This window comes from Belonocnema kinseyi, chromosome 4 (genome assembly GCF_010883055.1).
Source record: "Belonocnema kinseyi isolate 2016_QV_RU_SX_M_011 chromosome 4, B_treatae_v1, whole genome shotgun sequence".
Lineage (NCBI taxonomy): Eukaryota > Metazoa > Arthropoda > Insecta > Hymenoptera > Cynipidae > Belonocnema > Belonocnema kinseyi.
In genome coordinates this window covers 2,222,536-2,228,662 of record NC_046660.1, presented here as the reverse complement: position 1 = coordinate 2,228,662, position 6,127 = coordinate 2,222,536, and the positions used below count along the sequence as shown (strand labels likewise).

At 21.1% G+C, this 6,127-nt stretch overlaps 1 protein-coding gene across 2 annotated transcripts in view; it reads right to left on the bottom strand.

The window, feature by feature from the left end:
- LOC117170708 (protein HGV2) overlaps nucleotides 1–6,127 on the bottom strand; it is a 53,035-nt gene that overhangs the window by 12,244 nt on the left and 34,664 nt on the right. The gene's annotated exons all lie outside the window — the stretch shown is intronic.

Sequence of the window (6,127 nt, the reverse complement as noted above, 5' to 3'; positions counted from 1 at the left end):
TAAAATTCCAAACATAAAAATGTTATAACTTTGCATATCACCCTCGCTAGCTAGCATTGTGGAATTTTCCGTAGTATAGTTAAAAATCAAACATTTTATTTTGTAGAAAATTCGTGTGTTAACTAAATCTGTAGGAAATTTGTTTCTGGGAAATTTAAATTTGGAATTTCAACAGAATATACGTATTTTTCACTAATTATGCAGAAGAATGATACACTTGAAAAGATACATTTTTAGCAAAAATTGAGTATTTGAATTTTCAGATTAAAAAAATGGTTTTCTACAAAGTAATTCATGTTTTAAACGGAGATAAATATCACACTAAAATGATGACGGTTCAAGCAAACAAGAGTTATTTTTAGCTAAAAAAATTAATGTTAAAAACCGACTTTTCAACCAGAGATGAATTTTCAACTAAAATTATCAATCTTGAACAACAAAAATGAATTTTGAACAAAGTAGTTCAACTATTAAGTTGTAAAATTCATTAATTTTCAGCTGCTAATTCTTTAAAAGTATTCCTTTAAAATTGTTTAATTTCACATTACAGTTCAAGATTAATTATTTAAATAAGCATTGGTTTTAATGATTTTTTAAAATATAAAATGTTATTGTAATAAGCACAACTTTTTGTTTATCATCTCCAGTTTTTGTAATAATATAATTATTAAATATTTAATAATATAAATAATTATACCTATTTTAATCCATATTATTAAAATTTTTTTTTTATGTTTTTAATTACGAGGAGTTTATATAATAATAATTGGAGGGTGATCTTGAAATTTAATATATTCTATATTAACACACAGACACACACACATCTGTATACATATTTTTTTTATTTAGAATCGTTGCAGAGTTGAATTTTACTTCTTTTGCTTTATCTGAAAGAGAATCTAAATTAGTAGTAATTATTTTTATTTTTTATTAAAACTAATAATCATTGATATTATTTTTCGTGGAACTTTTCTAGAATATCGATACGATAAACTAATAATATAAATTTGAAAAATGTTTTTACCTAAGATTTTAAATTTAATATTACATTTATAGTTAATTAAATGGTCAATAATTACTAATAGAGAATAAAATTTTTTAATTGTTTCAAAAATTTAATATATATATATATATATATATATATATTTAATTTTTCAAAATTAAATAATCCAGGATCAAGTTTTAATCTATTATAAATTCAAATCAATTATAATGTTTTAATTTTAGGCATAAGTGGAGTTTTTAAGTTTGATAGTTTATTGCAAAATTAAATGTTATCATTTATTATTTATTGAAATATTAGTCATTATTAACCATTTATTTAATCAAAAGAAGTAAAATTTAATTCTGCAACGATTCTAAATGAAAAATATAATTTTCACACCGAAAATATGAATTTTCAACAAAACAGTCAATTTTCAAATACAATCGATAAAATGTTCAACCAACAATAGAATAGTTGAATTTTTAAATGAAAACACGAGTTTTCTATAAAACAATTTAATTTTCAACCCGAAAATATGAATTTTCAATAACAAAATTTTTTAACGAAATAATTGAATTTTCAACTGAAAGCGTTAAATGTTTAACCAAGAATGGAGTAGTTGAATTTTTAAGTCAAAAACACGAATTTCCTATAAAACAAATTAATTTTCAACCCGAAAATATGAATTTAAAATAATAATAATTTTGAAACAAATAGTTCAATTTTTAAGCCAAAAACACGAATTTTCTATAAAAGAATTGAATTTTTAACCCGAAAATATGTATTAAAAAATTTGTTTAGCCAAATAGTTGAATTTTCAACTGAAAGCAATAAATATTCAAGAATGGAATATTTGCATTTTTAAGGTAAAACAAGAATTTTCTATAAAACATTTGAATTTTTAACAAAAAAGATCATTTTCTGTCAAACAATTCGAGTTTACAACCCGAAAATACGAATTTAAAACAAAATAGTTAAAGTTTCATCTAAAAACAATGAAATGTTAAACCAAAAATGGAATCGTTGAATTTTTAAGCAGAAAAAAAATGAATTTTATATAAAGCAATTTAATTTTCAACCCGAAAATATGAATTTTAAAAATAAAAAAAAAATAATAATAATTTTTAAACAAATACTTTTTTTGTTTTGAATATTTGATTTATAATAACTGATTTTAAATAAACAGTCAAATATTTCTAAATATTAAGCAATTGTTCTTTTTCTTAATTAAAAAATGTCAAATTTTCATATCGTAAACTGAAACAGTATTTGAAATTTAATAAAAGCCTTTAATTATGAATATATTATTTGGAAGTTATTTACAAATTTTAAATAGTTAAATTTGATTTTCAACCTGAAAGTATGGATTTTTAAAATAAAAATAAAAATAATTTTTAAACAAATAGTTTAATTTTCTACTAAAAAAAATCCAGTATAAACAAGTTTTTAAATTTAGCCACTTGAAATTATAGGGTGGTCGTTTTTACTAAGGAAAAAAATACCTCGTCATTTCCGGTCACGAAAGAATTTTCTCGATCATTCAAAAAATAATTTATGATGAAAAGCAGTTAATGCAATGCCAATTTTGAAATTTGTTAATAACAAATACATTTCTTCTTTAAATATCGTTAGTTTTGAATGAATTATTCAAATTTGATTTCCATTTTCCGCTGAGATTTATCGTCTTCTTTTCAGTTTTTTAAAAAAAATTTTTTATTTAAAGACCAGAATTCTTATCTTGTAAATTTTTTTAATATAAGCTTAAAAAATCCCGGCCAATCAAAAATCTTAAAAGGAAGCGATCAAATTAGAAAAATTAAATAATAATAGTACTCACTTAAAATAGGGGATATTAGAATATATTATCTTCTTTCTTAATTATTTTTAGGAGCAAAACTAAAAAAAATTAGGGCTTTTTATATTTCATAACTCATTCTCCTGAAAATGAAGGACTTGAGTAAATATTTTCTCTGGTGGAAGATTCTATAGACTTTATGCTTTAGCCCCCTGTGTAATTTCATCTTTGCAATGAATTCAGTAAAGATTTATGCCTTTTCTAGACGCAATAAAGAAGAGCCGCTGAGCGAAAATCGTGCTCGGTTTAAAACAAATCCGCTCATGGAAAACACAAAATTGTTTTTCAATTTTGAGCAATAAAAATGAAATATTACTGAATTTTAAACAACTCTAATTGATATTACAGCTCTTTTAATCCAACAAAGGAATTAATTTTTAACTAAAATGATCAATATTTAACAAAAAAATATTAATTTTTAACCAAATAGATGAATTTTCAATCAAAAAGGTGAACCTTCTAGAAAAAAAATTAACAAATAACACGACATTTTAAGTCAAAAAAATGCAATCAAACTAAAATGACGATTATCAAACAAAAAATATGATATCGTTACCAAAAACGTGATAACAGGTATCCAAATAAAAAAGGTAAATTTTCAACCAAAAATAAACTTAAAAAAAAAAGAATATTCAATCAAAGAAATGAATTATGAACCAAAAATAGAACAGTTAATTTTCAGTAAAGAATTATATTTCAAGCAAATAAACTAATTTTTCCGCGAAATAGTTACATTTTTAATCAAACATGGAATAGTTTAGTCTTCAGTTTAAAGAATTAATTTTTTTTTTAAATTAACAAAATGAATTTTGAAACTTTGAGCTAGATAGTTTAATTGTCAACCAAAAATGCAATAATTGATATTTCAAATAAAATGATTTAGATTTAATAAAAAAATAGCCGAATCGAACCAAAAACGACAAGTTTTCAACTATAAAAAAATGAATTTTTAATTAAATAGTCGAATCTTTCAACACAAGTGACAAATTTTCAACCAAAAAAGAAGGCAAATTTACAACCAAATACAAGAATTTTCAACTAATGAAGTTACATTTTGAATTAAAATAGAATAGTTAAGTTTTAAGTTAAAAAAATAACTTTTTAACAAAGAAAAATCAGAGAAATGAACTTTAAACAAAAAATAGAACAGTTACATTTTCAGTAACGAATTAATTTGCAAACAAATAAAATAATATTTCCTTGAAATAGTTAAATTTTTAAGCAAACATGTAATAGTTTAATTTGCAGTTTTAAAAATTAATTTTCTGACAAAAAAAAATCAAAAAAATACATAACAAAATAAATGAATCTTCAAACAAAAAAGATAAATGTTCACCTAAAAAAGTTAAATTTTCAACAACAAAAAATAAGATAAAATATAGAACAGTTAAATTCCCCGATAGAAAACAAAATTTTATAAAAAAAATACGATTAAAAAAATAGTTCAATTTACAAAAAAAAATTATTTTTTTTACAAAAAAGATGAAGTTTGAATTATTGATACTATTTTTCTACAAAAGATACAATTTTTAACAAAATAGTTGAATTTTCAGTCAAAAAATTAATTTTAGACCATAAAACAAAATTTTTTTGAGCGAAAAAGTTAAATTTTAAACAAACAGATGATTTTTTTAACCAAAAATTGAAACAAGAGTTGCCACCACTGAGAATACTTTTTTTTACCAAAAAAGTAGAATTTGTAACAAAACAGTCGAATTTTCAACTTAGAATAGTGAAATTTACAGTGAAGAAAATTAATTTTTAAACGAATGAAATATTTTTTCATAAAAGAAGGAAAATGTGCAACTGAACATAGAATTGTTCAATTTTTAGTTTAAAAAAAGAAATTCTATAAAAAAATTCCAAACACAATAAAATAGAATTTCATAAAATAAATAAAATCAAATTAATTCATCAAATAAATTCCAAATAATTACAAAAGAATACTTATATTCCGAATAGGAAAAAAAGATGTTTCAACTAAAATAATAAATTAGCAACAAAAAAAATGAATTTTTATCAAAGTTGATTCCACTTTCAACTAAGTAGTCAACTTTTTAAGAAAAAATGATGAATTTTCTCAGCGAAAAATGTAATAATGGTTATTCAAATAAAAAAGATTTTCATTTAAAGCCAAAAACAGCAAAATTCAACCTATAACGACAAGATTTCAACAAAATAGATGAATTTTCAGTAAAAAAAAAAAATTTCAACCGAATAAAACAATTCTCCAGCAAAATAGTTCAATTTTCAACCAAATAGATGGATTTTTAACAACAAAAAAGAGCAGTTTCAACTATTAAGAATATTTGTCTATAAAAAAGACGATTTTCAAACAAAATAGTTAAATTTTCGCATCAAACCGATTAATTTTCAGTTTAGAAAATTAATTTTCAACAAAATATTTAAATTTCGAAAAAAAAAGAGTTTATAACTAAAACCATAAATCATCAACCAAAAATATTAATTACTTTTAAACAAAGTAGATCCACTTTCAACTAAGTAGTTGAACTGTCAAACAAAAAATCCTGCAAATTTAAAAACATTTCCTTAAAATCTTCCAGATTTATTTTTGACTATTTTGAAAATCTTTTTAAATAATCTCTTAAAATTAATTTTTCAAAATAAAAAATCGTTTTTAATTTTCCTAGAAATCTTGAGAAATTGATTTTTATTCTTTCGAAGCCTACCACAATTCATAAAAAGCTTTTAAATTATTTATTAAAAATCCGCGAAAATCTATATATTTTTTTCTAGGAATATTCAGTATTTTGTGTTTTATTCAATTTTGTGTTCAATATTTATTTATACGTCAAAAACCAAAAATTTAACTTTAAATTAAAATTCTTTAAATAGAACAATTAAAATTAAAGTTTACTTTTTTTGTTTAGTTTTTAATATTTCACTTATAATAACTGATTTTAAATGAGCAGTCAATTATTTCTAAATATTAAGCAATTGTTCTTTTTCTTAATTAAACAATTTCAAATTTTTTTGAAGTTATTTACAAATTTTAAATAGTTTTAATAAAGCTTCAACCGGGAATTTAAATTTTAACTAATAAGAATTTCAAATTGAAAAAGTTTTACTTTAAACACTATGGTTTATGGTTTATGATTTGTAATTTTTTTACATTTCAAAACTGTATTTTTAAATTTTCAAAATAAAAAAAGTACGCTTAAAAATTAAATCTGAAATAGAAAATGTTGAACGTGAAGAATGGGAAAAGATAATAATTTAACTAATTATTTAAAAAACTGTTGAGATTAAACTTGGATAGACTTTGT